This window comes from Musca domestica, unplaced genomic scaffold (genome assembly GCF_030504385.1).
Source record: "Musca domestica strain aabys unplaced genomic scaffold, Musca_domestica.polishedcontigs.V.1.1 26, whole genome shotgun sequence".
NCBI lineage: Eukaryota > Metazoa > Arthropoda > Insecta > Diptera > Muscidae > Musca > Musca domestica.
The window spans coordinates 11,024,370-11,041,109 of NW_026712283.1; the positions used below are offsets into that span (position 1 = coordinate 11,024,370).

Consider the following 16,740-nt stretch of genomic DNA (forward strand, 5'->3'; position numbering starts at 1 on the left):
AATCCGATTTTGCTCCAAATTTGCGACTCCTAATATTTACATCAGTGTTATGTCAGGTGCAAAAATGGACAATATTGGTCACTCCATCCTCCCCCACAGAGGATCAAAAATTTTGAATATTCATGAAGCTCATAAAACACGACATTAACATCTGATTCCATTCAGACTTGGCACATCTCAATATTTCCATAAACACAAGATCTGTTATAAATATGGTAGAGATTGGACCATTTCTTCTGGTGCCTCCCCCAACATAGGGTTCAAGATTTTTGAAAGACACAACGCTCAAAGAATGCGAGATAATCATCCTATGCTCTTCAAATTTCACACATCCAAATATTTTTGCTATCACAAGATCTGCTATAAAGATGACAGATATCTGCCAAGCCCTTCTGGTGCCTCACCCACAAAGGTTTACAATTTCCAACACTTTTGTCTGTCATAACTTGCGAAACAAGTCGGTGATTTTTACAACTTGCTATGCCTAACTATTTCTCTCAACTAGAAACCTGAAATAAATATGAGATTTATGATTTCGCATAAAAAGGGATATAAATGTTCGATTTCTGTCAAATTTTGCACATTCCAATATTTTTATATATCTGTTACCTCACGCATATTTCCACATTTCCTAAAAATTTTCACATATCTTCTATAAAGTAGAGGAAGTAGTCGATATAGTTCAAATCTGGCACGTTGTAATATTTTGATCACTCTTAGGTCAGATACGAATTGGTCAATATTGGCCATCTGCTTCGCAACCCTTCCCATAAAGGGTCAACAGTTTGAATAATCATAACTCAAGGCTGAGGATATAAATCTGTCGGTAAAAGCGACCGATACTAAATTACTTGTTAAGAATATTATTTTAAGGTCCAACATTTTTTGAGAAATTTTGAAGAGCTATCTGTCCATCAAACCGGGACTTTTAGATCTTTAGTCAAAAAATGTGAAATTTTGAGAATATTCCTTCAGGAGCCACCAAATGAGAGCTTTTCAAGAATATTTTTCCAAGGCCTTACAGTCCAACAGAAGTGTCGTTTTTAGCAATATTTTTTGAAGAACCATCTGTCTTACAAACGTAAATATTTCCCATTATTTTTTTAAGGATTTTTAATCCACAAAATGGAATTTTTAAGATTTTTTAAAGAAGATCAGGTCATCAAACGTGGATTTTTCCGGGCATCTGCTCATCGAACTTAGGGTTTATAGAAAAATTTTCTCACGGATCCTCTATCCTATTAAAATACAAAAAAACAAAAAAAAAAAAAGAGGGCACCAAGTTTGACTTTTTATGAATATTTCTTCCAAGACTCAGATTTGAGTTTTTTTTAAGAATATTTTTTGAAGAACCTCAAGCGAAGTTTTTACGGGTATTATTTTAAGGACCTTCACGACATTAAATGGAATTTTTAAAGAATATAGTTAAGAAACTTCAGTCCACCCAATATTTTTTCAAGGGCAGCATACCTTCAAATGTGTATTTTACAGAGCAATTTTTCCGGACCTTCAGAACCAAAATTGAAATAAAAAAATATGTGAAAGATCCTTCAGTCCACCAAATGTGCAACTTTCTATGAATATTTCTTCCAACAGCAAATCTGAGTTTTTTAAGAATGTTTTTTGAAGAACCTCAAGCAAAGTTTTTACGGGTATTTTTTCAAGGACCTTCACGACATCAAATGGAATTTTTAAAGAATATAGTTAAGAATCTTCAGACCACCAAATGTGGTTTTTTCAAGTTATTTTCTGGCATCGTCTTCTCAGCAAACGTGGATTTTTTTTCAAAGAGCTTAATACACCAAACTTTTCTATTAGTTTTTGACAAGGACCTTAAGCCACCAAAATAAGAGTTACGAAATATTTTTTTTAAGGACATTCAGTCCAACAATCATAAAATTTTAGGAATATTTTTAAATATCTTCTGTCAATCAAATGTGGCATTTTTACGTCCATTTTTCAAGGATTTTCATTCCAAAGAGATTTTCATTTCATTAAGCCTCAGTCAATTTTTTTTTAAATATTTTCTCCAGAATCATCCCAATCGTTGTGTTTTTTTACGAATAATTTTCCTATGACAAATATATGTGTATTTTTTGAGGCTATTTTTCAGCAACCAAAATTGGATTTAAAAGAATATTTTTAAAGGACCGCCTGTTTTCCAAGTGTGTATTTCTAAAAATATTTTTTACGGAGCCTGTAGTCAACTAAACGTGGATTTCTATGATTTTTTTGAGGATAATCATCACCATCAACCGGCAATTTTTATAGAATATTTTTTCAAGGACCTCTGTTCAGAATTTGAATTTGAATTTTTTATGAAAATTTTTTTCAAGGGAATATTTTCAATTTTTTTAAGGACCTTCGGGCACCAAAATTTGATTTACAAGAGTATTTTATCAAGGATCAAGGAAGGTCCAACACAAATTTAGATTTGTATACCCTCCACCTTGGAACGGAGGGTATATTAACTTTGTCATTCCGTTTGTAACATCCTTAAATATTCGTCGTAGGCCCCATAAAGTATATATATTTATATTCCGGATAAAATTCTAAGTCGATTTAACGATGTCCGTCTGTCTGTTGAAATCACGATACAGCCCACATTATTTGACGTAGAGCGCCAAAATTTAGCAGAGCAATTTGTATTGTGTCTAGGATGGTTGGTATTGAAAATGAGATATGTCGGTCCACGTACTGGTATAGTCCCCATATAACGGTACCTCCCGATATTCGGTATTTTGATGGTAATTGCCACATTTTTTCACGGATTTGTCTGAAAATTGGTATTTGTAGGTCATAGTGGGTGCCTGTACGTATGGCAAAACATAAGTCCACGTTTTGGTATAGCCCCCATATAAAGGTACCTCCCGATATTCGGTATTTTAATGGTTTTTGCCACGTTTCTTCTAATGTTTCCTTTACCCTAAGGTGGAGGGTATTAAAAGTTTGGCCCGGCCGAACTTAATGTTTTTTTACTTGTTTATATATAATTTTTTCAGAACCATCTTTCCTCCAAGCATCGATTTTAAGAATATTTTTAAGGAAACCGTGCTTCAAGCGTAGAATTCTTAGACGTGGACGTGGATCGGTAAACATGGATTTTTAAGAAAAAAAAATTCAAAGAATTGTAGTATGGATTTTTTTTGTAAAAAGTTGTCTCAAAGAGATCCGGAGTAATAAAGGTGATTTGTTTAGGACTGTTTTTAAGGACATATTTTCCAAGGACATCCAATTTTTTCACCTTGGATTTTTTTTTGAATTATTTAAGGATTTTTACTAATTTCTTTATATATTGAAATCTCCGGGTATTTTGACCCACTGTGTCTATGTCCGATTTAGTTAGTTTAGTTGCTAATAGCGCCACATGGTTTATTCGCAAATGCATAAAAATGCACACACACATACATTCATACATACACATGTCTCCACATATTTTTCATATATCCATCCATTCACATATGTGTGTATGTGTGTGTGTTTCTTTGCCAGGCAGTGATGGAGTGAATATTTTGCTTCAACAAAAAATACGGCGAACATTCATTGTATTACTACGATGTAGGAACATGTGTGAGTGCGAGTTTGTGTACAAGTGAATGAGTGATTGGATGGCGTTACAAGTGCATTGGCTTCCTTCATGTGCACACCAAGAGAAGAAGAAGCACACCAGCAGCAGCTGGAAAAAAAATCGGTGGCAACATTCTGGTACATCTTTGACGAAGTTTTACTTTGTTTTTAGTTGAGATTCATTCCCAGGAGGGAAGGGGGGGCAGCAGGATGTTTTTTGTGTGGAAATAGTGGTGGTGGGGGAAAAAACTGCAAATTCAATCAATACAATGTGGCATACAAAATGCAACAAACCCGTGGCTCACACACACACACATATATATCTACATATGCACATACCCAAATGAATTCTTTTATTCAAATATGCCAGTCAGCCAACCAACAGACCAACAACAAGAAAATATGCTGAACACACACATACGAGGCATTGATTCAATGAAGGATAGTGAAAAAAATAGAACAGCCAAGTTCGCCATATGGCTGGTTGCTTTTTGGCCAGAACTACAGTTCTGAACATCATAACGGAATCACCCCAATACTGGCACAGACGGATGCATCGCAATCTTTGCCCATCTTTCAAAAATTGAATCAATTTCAGTTTCCTATTCTCTTTTCTTTTTTAGATTGCCGTTATCATTGCAAAATTCCATTGCATGGAAGCTGGGCAAACTTTCTTGCCAGGCTTAGTTGTGAACATTCCATATTTTCCGAAATTTTCCTTTGGTCTCTTCTTTTTATCACATCTTATCTTTTGGAAAATTCAATCAATTTTATTACCAGTAGTTACTTACCACTTTCTTTGTCGCCTCCGGCAAGACAAGTTGTCCTGCTGCTGTTGTGTGTGTGTGTACGCGTGGCGAGGGATATGGATTGTAAGTTGATATCGGGGGATTACTGAAATGATAAATAAAAATAGGTTTTATCAGATTATGACGTTATTATCATATAAATAAAGTTAGTTAAAAATTGAGTATGTGGAGGTAACAAATATTTTGTTATTTTGTATTTATTTTAAATTTGTAGAGAGCCCTAGCCCATAGGGCCATAGACGGTCCCAAAAAACTTCTACACATGACTACTCTAAATTAATTAAAATATCCTTAATTTTAAAAGTCTTATTTAAAATTAAACATTAAAATATATTAACAAAAAAATGAGCAAAATTAACAATTCTAAAAATTCCCCAATATTTTTTTAAATTATTTGAAAAAAAGTTTGTTTAAAAATTTATGTTTGGTCCTTGAAAAAGGTACTTGAAAAACATTTTATAAAATTTAATTAAAATATCCTTAATTTTAAAAGTCTTATTTAAAATTAAACATTAAAATATATTAACAAAAAAATGAGCAAAATTAACAATTCTAAAAATTGAAAAAGGTACTTGAACAATATTTCATAAAATCCCCATATTTGGTGATAGAACATTTTTGAAAAATATTTTTAAAAATCTAGGTTTGGAAGACATTGAAGGCCTTTGAAAAATTATTCTTAAAAATCTACAATTGGTGACCAATGGCCCCTGAAAAAAAGACAAATCAAAAATATACCTTTGAAGACTAGATCTTTCTTGAAAATAATTCATAAAAACTCCGATTTTTGTAAATAGAAGTTCCTTAAAAAAATCTCAAGAATCTATGAATGGTCCTTGAAAGAATTTTATGGCATATGGTCCTTATATTTCCCCTAATTTAAAAAAAATATATATTCTTAAAAATTCATAATTTGTGGGAAGCAGATCCTTGAATCGAGGGTTCTTAAAAATACACATTTGGTGGGCAAATGGTTCTTAGAAAAAAAAAAAAACAGGAAGTACCTTGAAAAATATTCTTAACAATTCAAGCCATGTCAACAATTGGTCCCTGACAAAATTTTGTAAAAAAAGATCTTTAAAAATATAATTTTTTAAGGAATAAATGCTTTGCGGAGAGATTAAAAAGATAACTAAATTTAATTTAAAAAAGTTCTTAAAAAATATTCTTAAAAATGTTTGATCAAATGGTCCTTTAAAAAATATTTGTAAAAAACCATGCAAAAAGTGCACGTTAGTTGTTCCTTAAAAATGTTCTCAAGAAAAATCCAAATTTGGGGAGCATTTGGACATTGTGTGAAAGAAGGTCTTCCTAAAATATGGATAAATATAAAATATCCTTTCAAGGAACCTCGGTCCGTCAATCAGTCAGGCAAATGTTGGATTTTTCGGAAATTTTTCTCTCAGTTTTTAGGAAATTATTTTCTGAGTGAAGGTCTTCCTAAAATATGGAGTCGTTCATAGCATTAAAAAATATAAAATATCCTTTCAAGGGACCTCAGTCCGTCCATCAGTTAGGCAAATTTTGGATTTATAGAAACATTTTCTTTCAGTTCAGCAATCGTGGCTCTCTGCATTAGAGTTACACAAATGATCGTTTAAAAATAAAAAAACTCAAGTTAGGGGTACAGAAGGACCTTTAAAAATGGGGAAAAATCAAGGTTAGGTTAGAAAGTGTCTGTCGGTTTATCAGTCGACTAAAAAATATTTAAAATATCCTTTCAAGGAGCCTTAGTCCATCAATCAGCTTAGCAAACTTTGGATTTTTTGGAAAATTTTCTATAGAGTTCTCAGTTCCGCAAAACGTGGCTTTTTGCACTAGAGGTACACAAATGATCCTTAAAAAATATTGGAAAAATTCACACTTGGGGGGAAAAAAGTTTCTTGAAAAAAATATATAAAATATTCTGTCAAGGATCCTCAGTCCGTCAATCAGACTAAGCTAATTTTGTATTTTTAGGAAAATTTTCTATAGAATCCTCAGTCCACCAATCGCGACTTTTTACACTAATGGTGCACAGCTGGTCCCAAAAAATATCTGTATAAAATCCGAAATATGACATTAGGATCACTGTTAGTATCTAGGGTTAAGATTTTGCAAATACGTACTACATGGTACTAAATTTCGTATTTGGGTAAGGGATTGAGTAGAAATCTAAAATTCTAAATCCACATCCTGTTGGCTTTTGAAAAAAATATTTTTTAAAAAATCCACGTCCTGTTGGTTTTTAACAAAAATATTTTTTTAAAAAATCCACGTCCTGTTGGTTTCTGAAAAAAAAAATATTTTTTAAAAAATCCACGTTCTGTTGGTTTCTGAAAAAATATTTTTTAAAAAATCCACGTCCTGTTGGTTTTTGAAAAAAATATTCTTTAAAAAATCTACGTTTCTTTGGTCCTTGAAAAAATATTTTTTAAAAAATCTACGTTTCTTTGGTCCTTGAAAAAATATTTTTTAAAAAATCCACGTTTTTTTGGTCCTTGAAAAAATATTTTTAAAAAATCCAAGTTTCTTTGGTCCTTGAAAAAATATTTTTTTTAAAAATCTTGGTGATCCTTTAAATTTTTTTTTTTTTTAAATCCACGTCTTGGTGATCCTTTAATTTTTTTTTTTTTTAAATCCACGTCTTGGTGATCCTTTAAATTTTTTTTTAAAAATCCACGTATTGGTGATCTTTTAAAAAATATTTTTTTTTAAAAATCCACGTCCTATCGGTCCTTGAAAAAAAAAATCCTTAAAAAATCCAAAAATTTTTGAAAGCTATCCTTAATTTTTTTACGTTTGGTCCTTTTCAAATTCCCCTATATGTGTGCGTGTGTTTGCATGTGCAAAGTATTAAACCACACACAGTTCGATGCAAATAACCAAGTTTACAAAGTTTTTGTTAACACTTCCACCGATGTTTGTTGATCTGGTGCTGCTGCTGTTGCTGCTACTACATCGGCTTCTATGATTGCCATGCCTGGCTGTTTGCCTGTTGGCGTTGCTGCTGTTATTGTTGTTGTTGTGTTTGTTGGATTTGCAACGTAGTTTGCAAACAATAACAACACCGACAACACATCGACGAAGCCAACCTCTTTTTGGATTTTTACACAGTCTATTTCTTTTTCAATGAGTTTTGCGATTTTTTTTTCAGTTGGCTGTTCTCGATTTTTTTTTCATAGCGACGGCAAATGTGTGTGGCAGAACGATATTGCTACTGCTGTTGTTGTAGTAGTAGTACCACACTCATTGGTATGATGTCGAATGATGTTGCCGATTTTTATTTACAATAAACATTAATAGCTGCCAGGTTTTCGGCATAAACATATTTCAATTCGAGTCGAAAAAATGGAAAAGAATGAAAAAGATTTCAGTTAACACTAAGCCGTTTTCTGGAGGTTTTAACATGGACATTAAATGGACAAATTTGGGATTTTTTTTGGAATTTGAAAATGTCTATCCAAGGGAATAGAGTATGGCCCATTTATTCACTTGTTCTTACCCCGCCGTGTCCTACAGACCCCTCCACAGTAAAAAAAAGACTATCAAGGTTTAAAAAATAGCCACGACCACATTCAAGTTCCTTCAATATGCAAAAGGTATTTTTTTAACAAATGAATGAATTTTAAAGCATCATTTTGAAAATCTTCCCTCACAGGTGGGTAGATGCTGTTTCCCAAGCCTCAGCTAAAAAGTGTGAAATTGCCCTACCTAGTCTCTGGAAGGTTGCCTTGCCAGTTGTTAACCTTGAAAATGTCTTTCTTGGCCATTTCTTGTGTCTTTGTGACAGCAGATGGCTGGCTAGGTGCCTAAGTGCTCTAGTAGTCTGACCAAGTGGATGGCCCTCCAAAGAGATTTCGAACACCAGACCTTTTCAATTTGAATTTCAAGCCTCCTTCCACACTTCCACACCGCCTCTTTGAAAATTGCCTAGTTTTTCATTTTCAATTTCAATCGATTTTTTTGTCTCCTCTTTCTATTTTTGAAATTCGCATTGATTTTATGTTATTGTTTTTTTTTTTGCTTGTCTCGATGTCAAAGTATCTGTCGGTTTTTGTGTCAATTGTTTTTGTTCGTTTCGCCTTACTTCCCGCCGCCGCCAACACCCCCACCCTAACCATTTGGGTTATTGGCACTTTGTCGTGACATCTTTTTATTGCCCTGAGAGTGTCTGTCTGCCACTTTGCCTCTGATTCCTCCTCGGCCGTATTGGCAATTTCAAAACATTGAATCTATTTTTCTTAGCTCAATTTTTCGGGTTATAGCCATCGTTTAGATAAGACATGACATTTAATGACGTTCTTTAATGTGCGGATATTATCGTGAACAACAATTTTGAGATTTTTGGGAAAATGTTTGATAATTGTTTAGAATATTTTGTTTAAGAACTGGACAAAAAGGAGACGATTGAAAATAAAAAAACATGACCTCAAATCATAGGCATTTAAAAAAAATATATATTTTTTAAATTCGAATGGAAATCTAAATGTAGGTTTTTTACTATTTTTTTTTGAGGATCAGCGAACTTCTAAGTGTGGATTTTTAAAGAATATCTTTTCAAGGACGCTTCAAACGTGGATTTCTTAAAGGATATTTTTTTTCGAAGACCAATAGAGCAACAAACTTGGTTTTTTAGGGAATACTTTTTTAAGGACCAACCAACCTGGATTTCCTAGAGAATATTTGAGCAGTGGAACAGCAGAGTCGCAAACGTGATTTTTTGTTTAAGATTTTTTAAGGATCAAACATGGATTTTTTTAATTTTTTTCTCAAAGATCACCATGACTATAACAGCTGATTTTCAAAGACCATATGTGAATTTTTTTTTAATTTTTTTTTTGGCGAGAATCACAAGGACCCTAAATGCCCCTAAAATATTTTCAAGGATAAACGTGGACTTTTTTTGAAAGTATCATCCATCAGAGCCTTAAGCGTGTTTTTGTTAACTTTTTTTAAGGATCAAATTTAGATCTTTTTAAGAACCAATTGTTGATCTTTTTTAAGGATCAAAGTTGCATTTTTGTTAAAATGTCTTCAAGGATTAGAAGAGAAGTTTTGTCCAAAAAATATTTTGAAGGATCAAAGCAATTTTTTTATTTTTTGCAAGGATAACCATGGCCTAAAAAAAATTTTTTTATTTGTTTGGAAGGATCGCCAAAGCCTTAGAAGTTGATTTTTTTATTTGCAATATTTTCAAGATCGAACTTGGATTTCCATAAACCTTTTTAGCAATGATCTCAGAGCTTCAAACGTGGATTTACTTTTGAAAGGATGGAAAAGCCATGAAAGTGATTTTTTTTTATCAAGGACTTACGAAATAATTTTTCTAAGACCAAAAGTTGCTTCTGCCAGAATGTGTTTTTTAAGAACCCGCAGAACTTATTTTCAAGAATTTTTTTTTTTCAAGCACCATAAAACATTTCAATTTGGATATTTTGAAGGACAAACAATTTTAAAGGGAAATTTGTAAAGGTAGTTTTTTTAGAATCAATAAGATTTTTCAATTTTTCAAGGATTAAGAGGCCAACAAACGAGGAATTTTTTAAAAATATTTTTTACATGGAACAAATTCACGTTTTGGAGTCCTTAGGAAATATTCATAAAAATACACAATTTAAAGTGCCTAGCAAATATTCCTAAAAATCCAAAATTGAATATTCTTAAAATATATATTAAAAATCCCCATTCGGAAGTCCTTAAAAATATTTCTTTAAATTCCCACTAAAAATTAATTTAAGAAAACTTCGTTTTGTTGATTAAACGAAAAATTGCTTTAAAAATCATCGATTTTGAAGCCCTCGAAAATATTCTAGAAACTCTCGCTTTAAAGTCCATGAAAATTTTCAAAAAAATTATTGTTTGGAGGTCCCTACAAATATTCTTAAAATTCTTTAGGAGATCCTTACAAATATTTTTAAAAAATTTTTATTAAACTCAACCTTTAAAGGTCCTTCAAAATATTCTTTAAAAATAAAGGGATGGAGATTCTTAAACATGTTGTTAAAAAAAAGTCTTTAAAAATATTATAAAAATCCACGTTTGGAGGGCTCTAAAAATATCTATAAAAATTCTCGTTTGGAGGACTTAAAAATTCTTAAAAATTCATATTGGGAGTCTCTATAAAGACTCTTAAATACCCACATTCACTATCCTTGGAAATATTCTCAAAATCCTCGTTTCAAAGGCAATCGAAGATATATTCCCAAAGCTACGTGGATGAAGGTGTTTAAAAATATTAAAAAAAATCCATATTTGGATGCTCTTTAAAAAAATTCTTAATCCTAGTTCAGTTGTCCAAACTGAAATGTTTTGAAAAATCCTCGACTTTAAAGTCCTTGAAAATATTCTAAAAATCCTCGCTTCAAAGTCGTTGACAATATTAAAAAAAAAATTATTGTTTGCAAGTCCTTAAAAATATTCGTAAAATTATTTAGGAATTATTTAGGTCCCTACAAATGTTAAAAATCCACCCCCGGAGGCCCCTAAAAATATTCTTAAAATTCTTTTTTCAACAATTCCGTAGATGAAGGTGTTGAAATTTTTTCTAAAAATCCACGTTTGTATGCTTTAAAAAAATTCTTAATCCTAGTTTCAGGACCTTAAAAATATTATTTCATTCTAAAAATTATCGTTTTTTTGACTAAAATGAAAAATTGCTTTAAAAATCCTCGACTTTAAAGCCCTTGAATATAGTCTTAAAATTCTCGCTTTAAAGTCCTTGAAAATATTCAAAAAATTATTGTGTTGATGTTCTAACAAATATTTTTAAAATTCTTTAGGAGACACTTTCAAGCATCCTTAACAATTATCAATTAAAGTTTGAATGTTATTAAAAGCATTCTAAAAAATCCAAGGATTAAGGTCCTTGTTAAAAATCCGCCCTCGGAGATCCCCAAAAATATTTCTAAAAATCCATGTTGGCAATTTTTATAAAATATCCTGAAATCTCCACATTAATAATCCTTGGAAATATTCTAAAAATTCTCGTTTGGAATCCCATCGAAACTATATACCTAAAATACAAGATTGCGATGTGTGAAATATAAAGAGAACCGGATGCTTATTTCGGATTTTATAATCGTTTTGGTTATTCAAAACTTTGACCCTTTGTGTGGGAGATACCAGAATGAAGTGTCCGATCTTTACGATCTTTATAACAGATCTTGTGTTTACCAAAATAATGAAATGTACCAAGCCTGAATAAAATCGGATATTAATTTCGCATTTTTTATAAGCTTCGCGGTTTTTCAAAATTTTGACCCTTTGTGGAAGAGGTACCAGAAGGAGTGGACCAATATATCCCATCTTCTTAGCAGATCTTGTGTTTGTAGAAATAATGGAATGTGTGAAATATAAAGACAACCGGATGCTTATTTCGGATTTTCGTCTTGGTTATTCAAAACTTTGACCCTTTGTGTGGGAGGTACTAAAAGGAATGGTCCGATCTCTACCATCTTTGTGACAAATTTTGTGTTGATGGAAATATTGAGATGTACCAAGTCTGAATGGAATGGGTGTTAATTTCGCGTATTATGAGCGTCATGGATATTGAAGAAAATGTTGAGCTATTTGTGGGGGACGTACCAGAAAGAGAAGAAAAGAGAGGAGAATGTATTCCATTCCCACGGTAGATCTTGAGTTACTAAAAATATTGTGATGTGTGTAATTTGAAGACAAACGGCCTCTTACATCACATTTTATAAGAGTTGTAATTATTCAAAATTTTGACTCTTTGTGGGGGAGGTACTTGATTAAGTGGACCGATATTTTACATTTTCGCACCTGACCTAGCACTGGTGCAAATTTTAGGAATTTTAGTTAGAGGAAAATTAGGTTACTGCTTCCCTTTCTGTGCTGAAAAAAAATTGTTTTTTTTTTTTTTTTTTTTTTTTTGAAAATTTCTACCTTTTGTTGGTGTGGTACCAGAAGGAGTGGCCCCATATTGCCCATCTCGCAACTCGATCTAAGTTTGACAATAATGTTACGATGTACCAAGTTTGGACCAAATCGAATACTTCCTTCGAGAGTTAGCGTGCGCATCAACTCATCAACCAGAGAGACAGACGTACGAACGGGCATCGCTAGATCGACTCCAAATGTCCTAAAACGGATTTGGTCCAAAGAGAACTAGGGGCTAAAATCGTTATTTCGATGAGCACGGTTTGGCCCTATCAAATGATATATAGCCTCCCTCTCTAGCCATAAGGCTGAGGGTATAAACAAACGGAACGGAACAAAATAGGTTAAGAATCTATTTTTTTTTTTTTTTTTTTTTTTTTGAAAAACTATTAGATTTTCAAGAGCTATCTCTAGAAGTAGAATTTCAAGATTATTTTTCACGCAGCAACATTGACAACCAAGATATTTTGTATAAAAAAATTAAATGTATTTTCACTTTTATTATCAACGAATAATTTTCTTCAAAATGTTTGCTGGGTTATCACCACAACATCCTGTAAAATTCATATAGTTTATAAGCATTTGCAGCTTATAAACATGCCGAATAAACGCACTACAACCGACCATCCTTTAACACCCAGAGCACACACACATACACCCATACTCAGCACACACACTCACACATACACACTCGGCGAGGTCCATTGGCAAAGCAGCATGTCGACTCACACCTAAATATTAATATTTACATGCAAATGTTTGTGCAATGTGAAAAGTGAATTCGGTGCGTGCGGGTGTGTGGCTACGTGAGGATGTGTGTATTGATGTGTGCTTCGCTCCAATGTTGGTCATTGGAATACATGGAGCAGCCAACCAGTGCTTTGGTTGCCTTAGTGCAAACTGTGAACAGGAATAAACTTAATTTACTGTACAACGAGTGTGAATACAAGGCATTAACAATGTCCAGCAAAAAAAATGCCTTGCAATGCCCTCCCTCTCTCTCTCTCTCTCTCTCTCTCCCCAACTTTCTCCTGCACTTTTCCCATATGGTCTTCATTTTGTTGAAGAATGGTATGAATACGAAATATAAGTGTCCGAAAGAGGGTGTGTCTGTGTGCGTACAACTTTTATGGACAACCAGAACTACAACAGCAACAAAAATATGTTTTGCTCCTTTTGTTGAGTTTTGGATATTTTTTCCGGATTTTGTTACAAGAATGCTTAATATGTGTCAGGCAAAAAAAAAGGCAATCTGAAGGAAAAAATCTCCATGCAAGCCAATAGATGTAAAAGTTATACCCCCCAAAAAAAGGAAAATGTTTTGATATTGTTGCTTTTGCTGTTGTTATTGTTTTTTTTGTTAAATATAAATGAATAAAATACAAATAAATAAATAAATGAATAACACAATGTTGTTGCCAGCCAGCATTCTTTTTTATTGAATTAAAAAATTTTCTGTGTTCGTGTATGAGTGTGTGTGTGTGTGTGTGAGTGAGGAATAACAACAAATGGGAAACCAGCTTCTGAGAGCAAGGAAAAATAATTAAATTATTGTATCAATATGTAAAAGTCATTTGTTTGAAAATTTACGACTACGAGCTTCTGGCAGAAGGAAGTGAATAGAGAAACGCACACACGATGACAGACAGAGAGACAGACATATTTTCAAATGCAGTAAAGAATATAAAAAGGGGGAGTAGGGGCGGGGTTAGTTTACAGAAATAAAGAGGAAATTTAAATATTTGCAACAATAAATTATGACTTATTTTTTGAGTAGATGTTACCGAATAAATTCTGAGAAATATGTGTTGTTGACATGCAGTTTTGGATGGATGTCGAGGAGCACATAATTGCTACGTTCTGGGACAACTAGGTTCCACATATTAACCAAGAACAAGTTAAAAAGCAGTAAGTTCGGCCGGGCGGAACTTTAAATATCCTCCATCATTTGGAACGAATTTGGAAATTTTCAAAAAATAAAATCCATTAAGAGTTCTGTTAAAATTTTAAAAATACCGAATATAGCCGTTATATTGGGGTCGTGGACCTACATAAGCATTGTTTGTCACAAGCCATTACCATATTCAAATTCGAAATGTGAAACAAACGGTGAATAATGTCGCTAAAATCATCAAAATACCGTATATAGGGAGGAACCGGAGCCATAGGAAGACCTGGAACTGCATAGACAACTCTCTGTCATAGGTTGTAGTATCCATTTCGAACTTAAAATAGTAAATTTGAAACTATTCCAGTGAATAATGTCGCTAAAATAATCAAAATACCGAATTTTGGAAGGTACCATTATATGGGGGCTATACGAAGATGTGGACCTGCATAGACGATTTTCTGTCATAGGCTGTAGTATCCATTACGAACTTCAAATACCAAATTCGAAACAATTCCGGTGAACAATGACGCTAAAATATCAGAATACCGATTATAGGGAGGTACCGTTATTTGAGGGCTATACGAAGACGTGGACCTTCACAGACAATTTTCTGTCATAGGTTGTAGTATCCATTACGAACTTCAAATACCAAATTCGAAACGATTCCGGTGTATAATGTCGCTAAAATCATCAAAATACCGAATATCGGGAGGTTCCGTTATATGGGGCCTATATGAAAACGTGGACTTACATGGCCCATATACGAACTTAACCTGCCTACTGGCAAAATAAACATGTGTGCAAAATTGTAGTCTTCTATCTCAATTCGTTCGAAATATAGCGTGATTACAACAGATAGATGGACGGACAGACAAACATCGCTAAATCGACTTAGAACTTTATGCTGATCAAGAATATATATACTTTGTTAGGTCTGACATGAGTATTTCGAGGAGTTATAAAAAGAATGATAAAGTTAATATACCCTCCATAGATAGGGTTCTACATGAGCCGAGTAAGCCATTAAATGGTTATGTAAACAAAACAACCTTCCCAAATTAGAGGTAGGTAGATATAAGCTATAGGTTTAAAGTAATAATATAAAACTATCTTTCGAAGACAGAAGACTTTTAAAAGCTCCATAGCTAAAAGCTTTTTTATTTATATAATACCTTCAAAGGCTATGTTTTATAGAAAAAATATATTTAACGACAAAATAATTTAAAGGCTCTCCTGAGGAAAGAAGAACGTTAAAAGCTCGGAGTATCTTTAGAGCCTCTATTAAAGCTTTTCTGTAGATAGAAGAACATTTTTTTGGAGCCGATTTTTAAAGCTGTTCTATGGAAAGAATATTATACAGAATTCACTTAACAGCTGTTATGTAGACAGAAGAAATGATAAACATTTAATGGTTTTCTATAGGATCTACCGTTGACAGATCTTCTAGATCTTCTTTATTCCCTGATATTTTACAGGTGTTCAATAGACAGAGGATCCTTTGAAGATCTCCCATAGAAAGGACAATTTTTCAAAGCTTTTTCAGTTACAGGTCTTCTGCGGACAAAGGAACTGTAGACAAAAGACCGTTTACGGCTCTTCATACAGGTCTGTTATAGAAGGGAAAACCTTTATAGGATCTTCTACAGTCAGAAGACTTTACAAAACAAAACAGAAAATACATTCGAGGTCTTCTTCTGACAGGAGCTTTTAAATAAGGAAAATATATCAAGGTTTTTATATATGTATTATCCGGATTAGAGATTCTTTAGGAGTCTTCCATAGAAAGGACACCCTTAGGAATTTTTCCTGGGATGAAGATCCCTTATGGGTCTTTTAGGAATGGTAGATCCTTTGTAGGTTTTCTATGTTCAGAATATTTTTAAAAGACTTTCTAATTTTTCCTCAAGAAAATAAGAGATTCTACAAGGCACCCTCTAGAAGTCTTCTACTGATGGAAGGATTTTATCTGGTCTTCTGCGGAGGAAAGAGCTTATTCTATACTAAACATATTGTTCGAAGGTATTCCATGGGCAGAATGCTACTTACAGGTCTCATGCTGATTTTTTTCCAAGTCGTCCATTAAAACAAGATTTTTTTTTTTCGGATACCCGACCTTTTTAGAACCTCTAAGAATAAAATATGCTTAAGAGGAACCTCATTACCATTTGCATGTCTTCAATGACAGACTTTCTAATTTTACTCCAAAAAAAGAAGAGATTTTACAAGGCACCCCGCAGGGGTCTTCTGCTGATGGAAGGATTTTATATGGTCTTCTGTGGAGGAAAGAGCTTATTTTATACTAAACATATTCTTCGAAGGTCTTTCATGCGCAGAATGATATTTGCAGGTCTCATGCTGATTTTTTTCCAGGTCGTCCATTAAAACAAGATTTTTTGCGGATACCCGACCTTTTTAGAACCTCTAAGGATAAAATATGCTTAAGAGGACCCGTATTACCATTTGCATGTCTTCAATGAAGGACTTTCTCACTTTTCTCCAAGAAAAGTAGAGATTCTACAATGCGCTCTCTAGAGGTCGTCTACTGATGGAAGTATTTTATTTGGTCTTCTGCGGAGGTTAGGGCTTCTTCTA

General features: G+C 33.1%; 1 protein-coding gene across 4 annotated transcripts in view; it reads right to left on the bottom strand.

Moving 5' to 3' along the window:
• The window catches only part of LOC101896747 (leucine-rich repeat and fibronectin type-III domain-containing protein 3), a 399,938-nt gene that overhangs the window by 268,331 nt on the left and 114,867 nt on the right, over positions 1-16,740 (bottom strand). For all 4 annotated transcript variants that reach the window (XR_009342463.1, XR_009342464.1, XM_059123971.1 and 1 more), the window contains exon 4: positions 4,359-4,461. The gene's annotated coding sequence lies outside the window, so the exon portion shown is untranslated. The remainder of the gene's footprint in view (positions 1-4,358; positions 4,462-16,740) is intronic.